At 41.3% G+C, this 18,302-nt stretch overlaps 1 non-coding gene across 1 annotated transcript; it reads left to right on the top strand.

Moving 5' to 3' along the window:
- The first annotated feature begins 18,018 nt into the window (after positions 1-18,018).
- On the top strand, positions 18,019-18,091 carry TRNAE-CUC (transfer RNA glutamic acid (anticodon CUC)). Its single transcript has one exon. It is a non-coding gene; the product is annotated as a tRNA-Glu (tRNA).
- Positions 18,092-18,302: the final 211 nt, after the last annotated feature.

The following is an 18,302-nucleotide window of genomic DNA, read 5'->3' as shown; positions in this document are numbered from 1 at the left end:
CAGAGCTAACTGGACCAGAGGAATGGATTGTTCATTCATAGTAGTGTTGTGTATCATAGTAAGATATGGCAAACAGTCTAAATGGCCCTCAGAAAGGAAATGGAGACAGGAACAGTGGTATAGTCATACAACAGAATTTGAACAGTGTTCAAAGGAATGGCATAGCTTACGTGCATCAGTGTAGGTAAATCTTAATGTTGAACGGAAAAGCAAATTGCCAACATTTTGGTAAAGCATACCCCTTATGCAAATTTTTAAAAACACAAAACATACATAAACTGTGAAAGTATATAAAGACATGAGCAATTAGAATAGGATAGAGGCTAACTCTAAGGAGGGAAAGATGGAGGACACAGGGGAGGATGAGGTTTTCCACTCTATCACTAATGCTTTCTTTAAAAATAAACAGTATGGGGACTTCCCAGGTGATCCAGTGGCTAAGACTCTGTGTGCTCAGTGTAGGAGGTCAGGGGTTCAATCCCTGGTCAGGAAGCTATTCCACGTGCCACAAGTAAAGATCCCATGTGCCACAACTAAGACCTGGTAAAGCCAAATAAATAAACATTAAAAAAAGAAATAATAAAGGGTACAAAGAAAAAATGGCAAAGTGTTCAATGTGAGTAGTAGATACATGAGTGTATTATAATTTCACTTTTTGTGGGCTTTTTTGTGTCTGAAACATTTTACGATAAAAATTTTTTTTTAATTTTGAAACAGTTGTCCTGTCAAGACATATATTGTAGTGTTAAATATGCAGTCCTGGGATTTCCTTGAATGGTCCAGCGGTTAAGAATCCACCTTCCAAGGCAGGGGACCTGGGGGAGGGGTGGTTTTGACCCCTTGTAGGGTAGGGGGAACAAAGATCCTACATGCCACAGGGCAACTAAGCCCATGCACCACAACTAGAGAAGCCTGCCCACAGCAAAGACCCAACACAGCCCCCCGCCCCCAAAAATATATATATACACACATATGCAGTTCCATACAGGGTCCTATAAAGACCCAACACAGCACCCAAAAATATATATATAAATATATATATATATATATATACACACACACACACGCAGTTCCATACAGGGTCCTATAAAAGGGAATGCCAGTTAGTCTTGTAATTTTAGCTATTTCATAAAGGTTTTAAGTCACTATGTTAATCATATACTGGTAAAATGTTCATTTTGAAAGAAAGACGCAAATGAGTAAGAATGGAAATTCAATGAGCAGAGATGACGAGGCCACCGGCCAGAGCAACAGGTAGCAGGCACATAGCTGACGTTGCGTAAGCACATACCTGACATATACAGACAGTATCTGATCCAAGGGTTGTAAATACAGCAGGGCCTCAGTAACTGCTTATTACCAACTAGAATGATTGTGGGAGGAATTTTAAATCTGTGAAACATTCTAAAATACCAATCTCCTGTAACAGAGCTCTGAACCCCTCAGGCTATTATGAACTTTCAGGATGGTTGTATGCCGTCTCATCGCTTTCATTCACTTTGCACAAAGAATTTCATTTCCTATTAAGTTTGGTACTTGTCCCTGAGGATCTGAGCACTCAGCACCTGTAGAATAACAAGGTGAATTAAGTCAATCTCAACCTTGAGATGCTTGGTTTTAGGACAAAGAGTGCAAAAATTAATAATAAGAGGTATCCCTTTTAGATGGATTTCAGAACAAAGCTAATGTCCCAGTCGGTGTGCTGCTCTGGTCCCACCCACCTTTCCTTCTTTCTAGCAAGGTAACTTGAACCCAAGCTGCTCTATAAATGAGAAACCCTCAATAGCCACCACACACGTGGGGACAAAGGGCTGGGAGAGTTGTCACTGTGTTCGTGGATATAGACAGGTTGCACTGTGTCAGGTGACAAATCTCTATTTTAAATAACCCCCTAATTATTGATTTACTTGCCCAGTGCCTGCTTTCAGGATGCACAAAGGCAAGAAATCAAAAAGCTCTAAAGTTACCCTTCTGTTGCCAGAAGTCCCTCTGCATGAGGGCCCAGCCCATGACCACCCTGGCTCAGTCAAATTCACAAATCCTACGCCTCCAAACCGTATTGGTATGTTTGTTTTTAATCATATGTCAACACCATTTTAAGTAGGTCAGTTTACTGACCTCTGATGCCTGGTGCGAGAATGGAAGATGGAAACGTGAATGCAAATCTCGCCATTTTTCACAAAAGGAAATATTTGGTTTTTCATGGATAAGCATTATCTATTGTGAAATACTTGATTGCTAATGTTAAGGCACCATTAAACACTGAATGAGATAAAGTCAAGTTTTAATTACTGAATCAGTCAGTTTCAACATTACAGAAGCTGAATTATAACTATAACTCTGCCTACAATTTTATGATCCATACTCGATTCTAACTTGTTCTCCTTCCAGAACTTTTAAAAAATTTTGTACTTAGCAAGGTTTCTTTTTGTTTTTACTCAAGAGTTTTTGGTTTGTTTTTAATTTGATCATCCCACCACCACCACTGGGGGGCTTCCCTGTTGCTCAGATGGTAAGGAACATGCATGCAGTGTGATACCAGGGTTGGATTCCCGGGTTGGGAAGATCCCTTGGAGAAAGGAGTGGCTACCTACTCCAGTGTTCTTGCCTGGAGAATTCAATGGACAAAGGAGCCTCGTGGGCTACAGTCCATTGGGTTGCAAAGAGTCAGACACAACTGAGCGACTAACACTTTAGCACTTTCTCACCACCGGAAACAACTAGGGAGTACCCAAAAAAAAGGCGTGAAAAGTTTCTTTTCTCTGTTCGCTGCATAGACAGCTTATTGTAAACTGTCCTACTTGTGAATTTTCCAGGGCATTGATTTCTTCTTCATATCGGTTCCTCTTAAGCAACTCTGTGCAAAGAGAATTGTAGAGAGAGGAAGTTTGACTATTAGCTAAAAGGAGACTTGAGGATTGACTATAGATTGGTTAAAAGCTCAAGATACTGGTCAGGACTCTAGGGAAGAGCCTAATCTGCACATTAATCTATACAACTCAAAACCAGTCCACCAGCAGACCTCAAAAAGTTAAACATAGAATTACCACATGATCCATCGATTCCATTCCTAGGTATACACCCAAACACTTGAAGCAGGAACTCAAAGATAAACTTGTACTCCCATGCTTGCAGCAGTGTTATTAACAATAGCCAGAAGGTGTTAAGCACACAAATGTCCATCAACAGATGAATGGATAGAAAAAAAATGTGGTATTTACATACAATGGAATGTTAATTAGCCTTAAAATGAATGAAATTCTGTTACATAGATGAACCTAAAAAGCACTGTGTTAATTGAAATAAGCCAGACACACAAAAGGACAAATATAAAGTATGTAGAATAGAAAAATTCAGAAAGTATAATAGAGGTTACCAGGGACTGAACGGAAGGAGGGAAATGACTCCTTAACACATACAGAGTTTCTGTTTGGGACAATGAAAAAGTTCTGGAAATGGATAGTGCTAATGGCTGCACAACGTTTTCAGTGTACCTGGTGGCCCAGAGGTTAAAGCATCTGCCCGAAATGCAGGAGACCCAGGTTCAATCCCTGGGTCGGGAAGATCCCCTGGAGAAGGAAATGGCAACCCACTCCAGTATTCTTGCCTGGAGAATCCCATGGACGGAGGAGCCTGGTGGGCTACAGTCCATGGGGTCGCAAAGAGTCGGACACGACTAAACGAGTGACTCAATGCCACTGAATTGCACACTTTCAAATGATTAAAATGATAAATTTCAAGTACATATGACCACATTTAAAAAAAATAACGACAACAGACAGCTCACCAAAAATCTGGATTCCATAAGGACTCATGGGGTCAGGTTAAAGGTGTTGGAAGTGAGGAGGAAAACCACATTCCCACCCTATCCTCTCCCAGATTTCTAGAGAAGAAATTACTGTGGAAAATGTGAGGGAACTATTAATAGTCCAAAAGTCATTGTAGTTCACAGTTCTTTTTTGCTGTAATATTAATAGATTCGTTTGGGGGAAATTCCCAGGTGGTTCAGTTGTTAGGACTCAGCTAACACTGCACGGGGCACAGGTTCCATTCTTGGTTGGGGAATTAAGATCCTACAGCGCGTGTGACAGGGAAAAAGAGTTGCCATTTTTTTAAATAAAAATAATTTTCATGATCATGACTCATCCGTAACTCACAGACACGTCCTCTCTCCATGGGCCACCAGGAGGAAACAAGGAAAAAACAGTCAGCATTGTCCGTCTGGCTCAGGTGTACAGAGATCCAGCCTTGGGAGAACCAGCATGACCTTGATGAGCGTCACTTAGTGCGAAAGGAAATGACTGACAGATACTCAAGCCAGGCTGGGAATCTCCTGGACCACTTAGATTTTTGGTTCAAAGAGACATTTGGGAGTGGGACACATTAATTCCACTTAATGGTCTTTAAACAGGCTGATGAAACTTGTGCCTCCTGAGGGTGTAACTCAGAATGGACTGTTCCCTTTAACGTTTAATGAAAGAATTTTCTAAAGGGAGGAAGGGGTGTCTTTTCCTGTTTCCACAAGACCAGCATCTGCAACTACAAGTGCCATCAAACATCCACATTAATGACTAAGGGGATGATGAGGTGGTGTTAGGAGAACTAGGAAGGAGCTTTGCTACATAGGACTACCAGGCAATGCAGCAGAAAACAGGTACCAACAGGTGCAATATAGATGATTTAACAGCAACCACAGGAACCCACTGGGCTAGAATTTGGAAAGGCCTAAGGAGTTTAGGCGGAGAAGGTGATAGCATCCCACTCCAGTACTCTTGCCTGGAAAATCCCATGGACGGAGGAGCCTGGTGGGCTGCAGTCCATGGGGTCGCTAAGAGTCGGACACGACTGGGCGACTTCACTTTCACTTTTCACTTTCATGCATTGGCGAAGGAAATGGCAACCCACTCCAGTGTTCTTGCGTGGAGAATCCCAGGGAGGGGGTAGCCTGGTGGGCTGCCATCTGGGGGGTCACACAGAGTCGGACATGACTGAAGCAACTTAGCAGCAGCAGCAGCAGCAGGGAGTTTATGTATCCTGAAAGCAATAGAGTTTTGAGCAAAAGAACAAACAATACAGTAAAATTTGCACTATAGAAAAATCACTCTGGTTCCAGGATAAAGAATGCACAAGAAGGACTTCCTGGTGGTCCAGTGGCTAAGACTCCACACTCCCAATGCAGGGGACCCCGGTTTGATCCCTGGTTAGGGAACTGTATCCCACATGCCACAACTAAGACTCAGCACAGTCAAATAAATAAATTAAAATATATATATTAAAAAATAATGCACAGGAAGGGGGCAAGGAAGCTGGATGCTGGGGAAACAGGAAACTGTTCTAGCTATCCAGGACACAGAATGAGGTCTAAATTAATATTGTTCTGGTAAGACAGAGGGAGGGATGAGTATAAAACAGAATGTAAGAGATATTTAGAAAGTCAGAGGGAACAAGAATGTAACCAGTGGGAGAGAAGCATAAAATAGTAGGATTATTGGAATGATATGGTTCCTAGGCTCATAAAAAATATAAGAGCTCACATTAGCGTCCTCACTCTGTCCATAGGTATCCAGTATGTACCCAGCGCTGTACTCATCAGTATTAACTTTAAGGCAGGAAACAGGGGATCTGGTTTTCTTGGAGCAAGGGTCATGGTTAACTGAGCTTGTCTCTATAAATACTTTATTTCTTAGAAATCTTATTTTTTTTAATTTCCTCATTAATTAATAGATATGTATATACCTAATATAATTGCATTAATACTTTCATATACTTTAATATGTATGATCAGATTGCCAACATCCACTGGATCATAGAAAAAGCAAGAAAATTCCAGAAAAACATCTGCTTCCTTGACTACACTAAAGCCTTTGACTGTGTGGATCACAACAAACTGTGGAAAATTCTTAAAGAGATGGGAATACCAGACCACCTTACCTACCTCCTGAGAAATCTGTATGCAGGTCAAGAAGCAACAGTTAGAAATGGACATGGAACAAGAGACTGGTTCCAAATTGGGAAAGGAATACATCAAGGCTGTATACTGATTACCCTGTTTATTTAACTTATATGCAGAGTACATCATGAGAAATGCTGGACTGGATGAAGCCCAAGCTGGAATCAAGATTGCCAGGAGACAGATCAATAACCTCAGATATGCAGATGACACCACCCTTACGGCAGAGAGCAAACAAGAACTAAAGAGCCTCTTGATGAAGGTGAAAGAGGAGAGTGAAAAAGCTGGCTCAAAACTCAACATTCAAAAACTAAGATCATGGTATCCAGTCCCATCTGCTGCTGCTGCTGCTGCAAAGTCGCTTTAGGAGTGTCCAACTCTGTGCGACCCCATAGATGGCAGCCCACCAGGCTCCTCTATCCCTGGGATTCTCCAGGCAAGAATACTGGAGTGAGTTGCCATTTCCTTCTCCATTGCGTGCATGCATGCTAAGTCATTTCAGTCATGTCTGACTTTGTGCAACCCCATGGAAACAGCCCACTAGGCTCCTCTGTCCACAGGATTCTCTAGGAAAGAACACTGGAGTGGGTTGCCATTTCCTTCTCCAATCCAGTCCCATCACTTCGTGGCAAATAGATGGGGAAACAATGGAAACAGTGAAAGATTTTATTTTCTCGGGCTCCAAAATCAGTGCAGATGGTGACTGCAGGCATGAAATTAAAAGATGCTTGTTCCTTGGAAGAAAAGCTATGACCAACCTAGACAGCATATTGAAAAGCAGAGGCATAACATTGCTGACAAACGTCCATCTAGTCAAAACTTTGGTTTTTCCAGTAGTCATATATGGATGTGAGAGTTGGACTATAAAGAAAGCAGAGAGCCAAAGAATTGATGCTTTTGAACTGTTGTGTTGGAGAAGACTCTTGAGAGTCCCTTGGACAGCAAAGAGATCCAACCAGTCAATCCTAAAGGAAATCAGCCCTGAATATTCATTAGAAGGACTAATGCTGAAGCTGGATCTCCGATATTTTGGTCACCTGATGTGAAGAACTGACTCATAGGAAAATACCCTGATGCTGGGAAAGATTGAAGACAGGAGGAGAAGGGGACAACAGAGGATGAGATGGTTGGATGGCATCACCGACTCAATGGATATGAGTTTGAGCAAGCTCTGGGAGTTGGTATTGGACAGGGAAGCCTGGCATGCTTCAGTCCATGGGGTCACAAAGAATTGGACACAATTGAGCAATTGAACTGAACTGATAGTTTAATAAGTAGTTAAGTAATATCTAAATAGTATCAGCGACACTGATGGTGGTAAAAGGTACCATTCATTCCATGTGCTAATGTGCTATGTGCTCAGTCACTTAGTGGTGTCTGATCCTTTGTGATCCTGTGGATTGTAGCCCATCAGGCTCCTCTGTCCATGAGATTATTTAAGTCAAGAATACTGGAGTGGATTGCCATGCCCTCCTCCAGGGTATCTTCCTAATCCAGGGTTGAACCTGCATCTCCTGCACCTCATGCATTGCAGGCAGATTCTTTACCTTTGAGACACGAGGGGCTGTATTTAATAAAATGGCAGGAAGGGACTGCAGCAGAACTAGAGATGGGATGCTTAGTGCCAGGAGGTTGTGAACTCTTAAGACTGAGAAGCAGCTTTGATACAGCAGCTTTGATGTTGTCTCTAGATACAATAGTTAGTTATGATTTTAGGAGCTTTATTTTAACAATGGGAATATGTATTTTTGACTAGAAAAGTATTATCTTAATCATGTTCGTCTGGGCATCTTTGGAACTACCGAATGGGAAAAGTTATGCACTTGGCAGGCTCAGTAATAATAAATAAAATGTATTGTGCACTGACTATATGCCAGACGTGTACTCATTTAATCCTCACACCAATCCTGTAAGGCAGGCTTGGTTCATTTTCTCTAGTTTATAGACAAAATACAAAAACTGAGAGATTAACTTGCCCAAGGTCATAGAACACGTGGCGAGTGGCATAGCTATTTCAGCTTAGACTGAGTTCACACTCTTTACTGCTGTACTGTACCAGACAACATCTGAATAGCCAGCCCCACGTGGTTAAGCACCACATTTGATACCAGGTGATAATGTTCCCCTGCTCCCAATCAGATTAGACACTTGAGATAGGGGCCACTGATCCATTAATACCTTAGTGGTCCCATGGTCACTTTCTTTCTCTTAGTTAATCCTTGTTAATACCAGAAGATAACACTGGCTAGTGGTGAAATAGAAAGCAAATAAATGATGCTCTGAGTCCAGGGCAGAATGAGGACTACTGTGAGCTAATGTCACAAAGAAGCAGAAGAGACCAAATGGCCAGTAAGAAAACAGGGTTGCAGACTTCCCTCGTGGTCCAGTGGTTAAGAATCCACCTGCCATTGCAAGGGGCATGGGTTCGATCCCTGGTCTGGGAGGATTTCACATGCTGTGGAGCAACTGAGCCTGTGTGCCACAACTTCTCCGCTTGTGCCCTGCAGGAAGAGAAGCCAGCACAATAAGCCCGAGCACCTCAACTGCAGAGCAGACCCCACTTGCCACAACTAGAGAAAGCCTGTGCAGCAAGGAAGACCCACTATACCCAGAAAAAAATAAATAAATAAAATTTAAAGACAAGAAAATAAGATTGCTTAGGGCAGCAAGAAGAATTATCCAAAATTCCAAATTTTAGAAACTATAAAAACTGGCTGCTATTAGTTCAGTCTGCTACAACAAAGATACCATAGACTGGATGACTTTAACAAACATTTACTTCTTTTAGTTCTGGAGACTGGGAAATGCACAATCAAGGTGCCTGGCAAGAGTGTGCTTCCTGATTTGAGATGGCCTTCTTGCTATCCTAACAGGGGAGAGCAGAGATAGAGAAGCAATTTCTCTCATATCTCTTCTTCTAAGGGCACTAATCCTATTCATGAGGGCTGTACTCCCATGACCTCATTCCTTCCAGAAGGACCCACCTCCACATACTGTTTCACTGGAGATGGAACATCAACACATGAATTTCCCAACATATGAATGTCCCAACATACGGGACACAAACATTGGCTTTATAAGTTCCTAAGTGGAAACTGGTAAAGACTGGTTATTCTAGTTACTGTCTTTGATGACTCTGAAAGATCTAGTCTAATTTGTCACCAGAGTTGTGACGGTAGTCTACTCTCTAGGGTGAGAGCTTGGTCAAGCTGTGTCTCTTTGGACTCCTCTTTTTCAGATTAGAGCCTGGAAGGCGAGGTATGCTACTGTATGGGTATCCTGTGGCTGCTGTTAAAAATGATCACAAACTCTGTGGCTTAAAACAATAGAAATGTATTCTCTCAGCTTTGGAGGCCAGAATTCTGAAATCAAGGTATCAAGAGGACTGTGCTCCCTCCAGAAGTTCTAGGAGTGAGTCTCTGTTCCTTGCCTCTTGCAGTTTTGGGTTGCTGTCCTCATTCTTCGGCTTATGGTTGCTCACACCATTCTCTGCCTCCATCTTTGCATGACCTTCTCCTCTGTGGCTGTGACTCCTCCTCTTGTGTCTCTTATAAGGACACTTGCCATTGGGATCAGGGCCTATTTGGGTTATCCAGGATGGTCTCATTTCAAGATCCTTAACTTAAATTACATCTGTAATTTCCAAATAAGGTAACATTTACAGGGCTTGGGTATCAGGAAAAAGACAGAATTATAGTTGGGAGATTTCAGCACTCCTCACTCAGTGAGTGATAAAATTAACCAGAAAATCAGCAAGGGTATAGAAGATCTCAACACCACCGACCAACAGAACCTAGTCAACATTCATATAACGCTTCATTCAACAACAGCATGATACACATTCTTTTAAAGTGTCCAGAGAAACCAAACCATATCCTGGGTCATAAAGCAAACTTTGAAATTAAAAAGAATGTGATTTATAGAAAGGGTATTATATAACTATGATGGAATCAAACTAGAAATAAATAACAGAAGTCTGGGCTTCCCTGGTGGCTCGGTGGTAAAGAATCTGCCTGCCAATGCAGGAGACGTGGGTTCCATCCCTGATCCGGGAAGATCCCACGTGGCCAGCAGCTAAGCCCACACACCACAACCACTGAGCCTCGGATTCTAGCTGCAACTACTGAGCCCAAGTGCTGCAACTGCTGAAACACACATGCCCTAGAGCCCGTGCAGTGCGACAAGAGAAGCCGCTGCAATGAGAAGCCTGCGCACCACATCTAGACAGTAGCCCCTAAAGAGAAGCCCGTGCAGCAACAGAGACCTGGCCCGGCCAAAAATAAATAAATACAATTATTTTTTTTTAAAGAGAATCATAAAGAGGTAGCCTCAAATTCTGCACGTAAGTTCTGCCCAAATCTTTGGCTAATTCCTAAACTACCTGCACGTGAGAGATCCAAGAAGTTCATCTATGGCTTTAAAAACTAAACAGAGATTTCAGCTGCTACCAACTGCAGGGGAGTCTGAGTGTGGAGTTTGAAGTAGGCCCAGTTAACCTCCCGTCAAAACAAATAATCAAGACTCTTTGGAAAAACAGAACAGAATCCAGAGTTTCTACAGTGATTATTTATGTTTTGAATAAAACCCCAAATCACTAGACAAAGGGGGAAACTCGCATGACTCATCCATAATCAATGCAGACTAACTTCAGGATTCTGCAGATACTGAAGTTAGCAAAGGAAGATTATAAAAGTTATTAGGACTAAGCTTACTTTTCCTTTATGACCTTAAACAAATAAGAGCTATCAGTAAAGAAAGCAAAAGTATAAAAATACAACCAAATGGAAATTCTAGATTTGAAATATAAATAAAATATCTAATGGATAGACTTAAAAGAATACTGGTTATGATGTCATAATAAGTGAACAAAAAGAGAGATAATTAGAAATTATCCAGTCTAAAGAACAGAGGATAAAAGACTGGGGGGAAAAACAAAGAACAGAACAGAAAAGGGACTTCGTGACTTATGGGAACAATATAACAAGTTCTAATATATGAGTAATTGGAGTCCTAGAAGGAAAGCACAGAGAGAATGAGGCAGGGAAAAAAATAGTTGAAGGAATAATAGCTGAAAATTTCCCAAATTTATAGATTCAAGAAGCTCGGCAAACCCTAAGCAGAACAAATACAAAGAAAACCACACCTGTGATATCCTTTGTAAATTTTCTGAAAACCAAAGATGAAGAGAAAAACAGTTTAAAAACATATACAAGAAAATACAAATGACCACTGACTTCTCTTCAAAAGTATTTGTGTTTCCAAACACAGCATCATTGTGTTTTAGCATAATTCAATTTTAACACAGCACCAACTAGAAAAGACAGGGTAAGATGTCCATGACACGAGGCCCTTAACAGAATCATCAAGGATTTTTTCTTCAGTCCATCCTTCAGAGAAGATCAAAGAAACCAGTTACTCCACAGTGAAATGACTAAAAACCTAGTTAAGAAAATAAAATTTTGCCTTCATTGTATAAATAAAAATAAGCACTAGGTAGTCATACCAATCCTTAAAAAGCCAGGGTAGAAAACTGGTAGCAGAGAGTTTAGAAAAAGGAGAGCTGATTAAATTGGATTATCATCCTGACAGCCCCTTTTTCTAATCTCTAGTCAATGCTGCCTCCCTGGGGGTTTATTTTCTTTATATTCTTTGGATATCAAAGTGGTTACTTTTCAGGTGCTATGGACCTGATCTAGGACCTGAGTTAGACGACTTAAAAGAAAATTTTGTAACTCTCCTCAGGATCAAGATCAACATACGAAAATAAAAAAAAAAAGGAAATAATAGACATTTCTGAAATTGAAGTTTCATCAGAGACATTCAAACAAATCAACTTATAGATGTATTTTAAAACTACCTTCAAAATGGTTGGAAATAGAAAGCAAAAATCAAATAACATTTATCAGAAGTGGAATTTAAAAGGTTATACTGATTCTTACAAAATTTAATAAAGTATTAGGATAAAAACATCTTAGAGAACCAAAGATAGAACTTCTTAGAATGGCTGTATTCTCAACAACCTTTTACATTAAAGTTACAAAAACTGGTTCTAACAATGGCACTGGACTGAAGGCCTTAAGCCTTTAAATTCTCTAACCCCTATTCCCTGTCCTGACTTCTCTTCCTTACTCTAGATTTCCATTCACCACTGTCTCAGGGTCAGAGGAAGTATGTTACCGAAAAGAATCTTCCTAACTTCAGTATTCCCAGAACTATTATTTCATGTTTTGCCATAACTGTATAACCCGTCTACTATTAGTGCTAATTAGTTTTCTTTATATGGACTCACACTTATTTTACTTGTATAAAACTTAAAATTATAGCTACAATTGGAAAAGCAGTATAATGGGCTGTCAATAAAATGATAGATGGATAAAGTATGAAACATGATTATTAAGTTCTAATTAGATTTTATTGTCTTCTAAAGTGTGAGACATGATCTCTTGGACAGAACAAAGAGTGACGTTTAAAAAATAAAAAAAAATTACAAAAAAAAAAGAGTTACGTTAAATAACAATATCTAACTGAGATGTTCTCATTGATAATAAGAAAGACTTTTAAAGGATTAAGAGAACTGAGACTTATGTAGTGTTGATAGTGGCAGAGTAACCACCACTGGAATAACTCTCACACTGCTAACAGTTATAAACTGTGGACAAAATGTAATCAACTATTTGAAGATACTGGAGAGGGGCCACAGCAGGCGAAAACTGGAGGGGCCTTCAAGCCTTAAAAAGGGGAACTACACTCACTAGATGAAATCCACTCACTCAGGATGTTCCCGTGTCTAGGCTGCATGGGGCAGCTAGACCTGCAGCAGATATCCGCAGTTTTATTGGCTTATGGTGTCAGGGCTAAAAAGCTAATAGAGGAACTAAAACTGAATAGTAAAAAATATGATCTCCCAACAGAAGGATAGAAAGGAGAAATAAAGGAATAAAAAAGAGTCAAGACACAGAGAAAATAGCAAAACCAGTGGAACTGAATTGAACACACCAGGAATTACATCAAATGTAAATGAATCTAACAAACCAATTGAAAAACTGGAATTATCTGACTAAATAAAAAAGGAAGACCTAACTCTGTGCTGTCAACAAGAGACACAAACTGCCCTGGTGGCACAGTGGGTGCAAGTCCGCCTGTCAATGCGGGGGACATGGGTTCGATCCCTGGTCTGGGAGGATTCCATGTGCTGTGGAGCAGCTAAGCCCAAGAGCCACAACTGCCAAGCCTGAGTGCTGCACCTGCTGAAGCCCATGCACCGAGGGCCCGTGCTGCACGAGAGGCCACCACAGCGAGAGGTCCATGCCCCACAATGAAAAGTGGACCGCACGCACCACGGCTGGAGAAAGCCCAAGTGCAGCAGTGAAGACCCAGCGGAGAAAGCCCGAGTGCAGTAGTGAAGACCCAGCACAGCCAAAAATAAATGAATAAGCATTAAAAAAAAAAAAAGACCTTAATACAGGACAAATTCAATTTCAAAACAACATGTATTACCAGCGATAAGAGGAATATTTTATAATGATAAAGGGATTGTTTCACCAGGAAGACATATAATTCTGAAATGTATGAACCTAATAGCAGAACTTCAAAACGTTAAAGAAAAAGCTGATAGAGCTAAAGAGAGAAATAGAGAAACTCACAATCATAGTTGGAGATTTTAATATCCCATCTCAGAAATGGACAGAATTAGACCAAGACACAACCACACTCAAAAAACTAGGATATGAAGAATATGAAAAAACATCATTAAGTAACTTCACCTAATTACATAATTAACATTTATAAAACATGTTATCCAGCAACTGTAGAGTAGCGGAATACATGTTCTTTCAAGTGAAAATGGAATATTTTTCATGATACACATTATTTTAGGTCATGAATTCATAATTCTCAATGAACTTCAAAAGAAATTGCATTTTACCTAATCTATTCCCTGACCACAAATAATTCAACTAGAAACAACAACGTTAAGATAACCAGAGAAGTCTCAGATATTTGGAAATTGAACTGTGCACATATAAATAATCCCTGAGTCAAAGAAATCACAAAGGAAAAATTACTTTGGACAATGATGAAGAAAGTACAATGCTTATTGTACTTATCCCCTTATTGTATTGTTATCCCCTGCTTTTCAAAAGTTTGCTTTATAACCACTTCGCTTTTACCTGTTTTTCACAGTGGAAAGAAAGCCAAAGAGGATTTTCACTTTTACCAAAAAAGATGAAAAATGACAATAACATTCAGCACTTACTTTGCAGCCAGCCACCAACCACCATTATAAAGGTGGCGAGCAACTGGAAGCAGCTACAGTGGCCCCACCAACCTCCCCCGGGAACAACAGTCAGCATCTCAGCAACAAACCGCCGTATTTGAACTGTCTGTGCTGTATCTCAGTTTATTTTGTGCATTGGTTAGCAAGGTGTGTCCTAAGGTGATTGTTTCTTCACACCATTTCAGGTTGTGAAACATTTCAGAGGAATGCTGTCCTTTCAAACAGTGAAGGGAAAACATATTAGAACAGGTGAAATGAAACAATGGCAATAGAAATTAGAATGAACGGTGATTGCCTGTGAAACGCGGGGATTACCTGAAACATGGCACTCAGGCATGACACGTTCTTAAGTTAGGAAACGTTTGACTTGATCTGACATTTTAAGGAACAGATCATCTGAGCCCATGGGCAGTAGTGCCATCATCTCCTATGACTCCCAGTATTATATCTTCAGCCAAAACTTTTCCTCTGAACTTGAAACTTGTATATTAAACCATCTACTTAATGTCATTTTGAATATAACATACCATAATAGATCTCCGATTCCTTCCTCAAAAGCCACTTATCTCCACATCTTTCCATCTCAGTAAACAGCATCATTGTCTACTCCATTGCCCAAGCTAAAAATCAAGTGTTATTCCTGCTTTCTCTGTATCCCTTATTTCTCATATCTAATGTGTCACCAAATATTGTTGCTTCTACTTCCACACATAGGTCACAAGCCCATCTACTTCTGTGCATTGCCACTACCACTGTTCTTGTCTAAACTCTTGTCTAAAATCCCTCTGGATACTCCAGTGACTTCCTCAATTACATATTTACACAGAACCACAGCAGTTTTTTAGAAAATAACTTGGATCATTCTCCAGTTTAAAAATCCTTCCAGGGACTTGCCTGGTGGATCAGTGGCTAAGACGCTGAGATCCCAAAAGAGGGACTCTGGGCTTGATCCCTGGTAAGGGAAAGTAAAGTGTTAGTCGCTCAGTCTGACTTTGAGACCACAACTGAGCAACTAACACTTTCCCTGACCAAGGATCAAACCCAGACCTCCTGCACTGGGAGCTCAGTCACGGGGAACTAGACCCTAAATGCCGAAACTAGGAGCCGGCGTTAGCCAAAAAAAAAAAAATCCTTCATTAGCTCTCCCTTCCTCCAGTCCTGCCTGCCTCCTCCATCTCATCCTAAACCAGTGACTGCCGTGCTCAAATGTAATCCAGCTACAGGAACCTCAGACTCGTAACCATCTCAAAGTCTTTGCACAGGCTCTTTCGTCTGCTTGAAAGGACCTTTGTACTCCTTTTCTGCCTTCAAGTCTAAATTCAAATGTCACCTCCCTTGAGCCTGTATTACATTCAGAGGACTGTCCTCCACCCTATTATATTCTATCTCAGGACGCTTTGTCTTCACAGCCCCTCTCAGAATCTCAAGTTTTCATGCTTACTTGTTTACAGTCTGTCTCACTCACTGCTCCCAACATACACAAGCACACACTCATGTACACATACATGTGCACACCCACATCCAAAACCTACCTGGAATGTAGTCTAGAACAGAGATCCCATCTGTCTTATTCATAGTCCTCATCTTAGTACCATGGCTGGTACAGCGGTTCAGAACATATCTCCCACTTTGGCATTTATTTTGAATTAAAGGCACTGGAGAAACAGCCAGTACAAGAAGGACACTCTCACCTTCCTTTGTCCCCTTACTAAGCAGGAGATAAATCTCCCATGTGATAAAAAACAGGAATGAAATAATGCCATTTGCAACAATATAGATATACCTAGAGATCATCATACTAAGTGAAGTCAGAAAGACAAATACCAAATATCATTAATATGTGGAATCTAAAATAAGACGCAAATGAACATATCTATAAAACAGAAACAGACTCAGACATGGAGAACAGACTTGTGGTTACTGAAGGCGGTGGGGAAGACAAGAACTGGGAGCTTGAAATGTGCAGATGCTAACTAGCATAGAGGACGGATAAACAAGATCCTACAGTACAGAACAGGGAACTATATTTAATATCCTGTGATAAACCAGAATGCAAGAGAATATGAAAAAGACTAAATATAACTGAGTCACTTTGCTGTACAGCAGAAATTAAAAAAAAAGTACTCCCTGTGAAAGGTGCCCTCAGTGTACCTGGAATAGGCATCCTCACCACCAGATACAGGGAATTTAGGGCCAAAAAGGCTGGATAAACAAATCTTGTTACTTCGTCACCATTTATTACTTCCAGCCCAAACCCCTTTGTCTTGTCAATTCTTCACAAATCTATTGTTTCTTTGTCTAAAAGTTATAAAAGCATCCTGCTCTGGTCATGTCTTTCAGTCTCTTATCTTTGCGGGGCTTTTGTACAGGAATGGAATTAAATTTTCCTCTTGTTAATCTTTTCATTACAGGGGTTGGGAAGATCCCCTGGAGAAGGGATAGGCTATCCACTCCAGTATTCATGGGCTTCCCTGGTGGCTGAGACCGTAAAGGATTCTCCTGCAATGTGGAAGACCTGGATCCTTGGGCTGGGAAGATCCTGGAGTGAGGGCATGGCAACCCACCCCAGTATTCTTGCCTAGAGAATCCCCTATGGACAGAGGAGCCTGGTGGGCTACAGTCCATGAGATTGCAAAAGTTGGACACAACTGAGCGACTGAGCACAGCACTCATTCAAGAACCTAGAAGGGTAGAGGCAAAATTATTTTCCCCCTCTACAGTGACATATAGTGAATATTGAATAAATTAAGGTAATACCTGGGGATGCCGGGACAGCCAACTGAGAAGTTTCTTGGTTAAAACACATAGAACATCTCTGTTCTGACAGTCTCCTTTTTCTTAAAAACTAGCAAGGCTTCTTTTCTTTCAGTGAGAAAGAGGCTGCATTTGTCACTTTCATTTCTGACAATTGTAAAAAGGAAGAATCACCCCACACAGCCTGGGAGAAAAAATAAGTCTCTGGACTATTTTTCAGGCTAAAATTTTTTAGGCTCCTATAGATAGGGAGGTGGGCTTCCCAGGTGGCTTAGTGGTAAAGAATGCCAGTGCAGGAGATGCATCCATGGCTTCAATCCCTAGGTTGGCAAGAGATCCCGGGGAGGAGGAAATGGCAATCCACTCCAGTATTCTTGCCTGGAGAATCCCACGGACAGAGGAGTCTGATGGGCTACAGCCTGTGGAGTGGGAAAGAGTCAGACATGGTAGAAAGGAGAAGAAGAAACTCAGTGCTGAGTACAGAATGAAGGAGACTATGGAGTGGCTGAATCCTCTCCCTGCCTCTTATCCCCCTGCCGCCAACCCCCCATCCCCCACCCACACAGCTGCTTCCTGGTCAGCGGGCAACCTGAACACACACACACACAGCCGTGTCGTTCCCCTACTTGGAATTCTTTAATGGCTTTCAATCTACCACTGAATAAATCTTCAAGGATTTCACCCCAGCTCAGTTACCGATTGGTTGTTATTTGCTTGTCCTTTCATGTGACAGCCTGGTTTTCACTTCTGAAAACTCCAGCATCCACCATGTACTCTTATCTCTTGGTTTCTTTAATCCCTTTCCCAAGACTGGCTGCCGAATGGGGCGTAAATATTTCCCAGGGAAGCTACATAGCCCCCTTTACAGGCAATCTTTCTCACTTCCTCTGCCCATGCTAAAGATGCCAGTGTTCTGGGGCTCGTTCGAGGTGCCCCACATGCTCTCTGTGATCACATCCAACAGACTTGTCTCTTTTCTCTCCTTTCCTCCTCTACTCACCCCTCTTTGGGCCAAGTCTTTAGAGTTATAAGAAAGCCTTCCCTGGTGGTCCAGTGGTTAGGACTCTGCAGTCTCAATGCAGGGGGCCCAGGTTCAATCCCTAGTCAGGGAACTAGATCCTACATGCCGCAAAGAACAATTCGCCTGCGGCAACTAAAGATGCCATATGCTGCGACTAAGACACAGCGCAAAGAAAGAAATGCGGTTTTTTAAAGGCAAATAATTTCAGAGGCAGAGTAAAGGTAAATGTCACTTGGGAGCAATGTATTTGTTTATCCCCTTTCTCCCTACAAGCTGGGACACCCTAGAATTGGCCAAGGCTT

This window comes from Bos mutus, chromosome 2 (assembly GCF_027580195.1).
Source record: "Bos mutus isolate GX-2022 chromosome 2, NWIPB_WYAK_1.1, whole genome shotgun sequence".
Classification (NCBI taxonomy): Eukaryota; Metazoa; Chordata; class Mammalia; order Artiodactyla; family Bovidae; genus Bos; species Bos mutus.
Note: the sequence above shows the minus strand (reverse complement) of the source record. Positions and strands in the feature narration are given on the sequence as shown.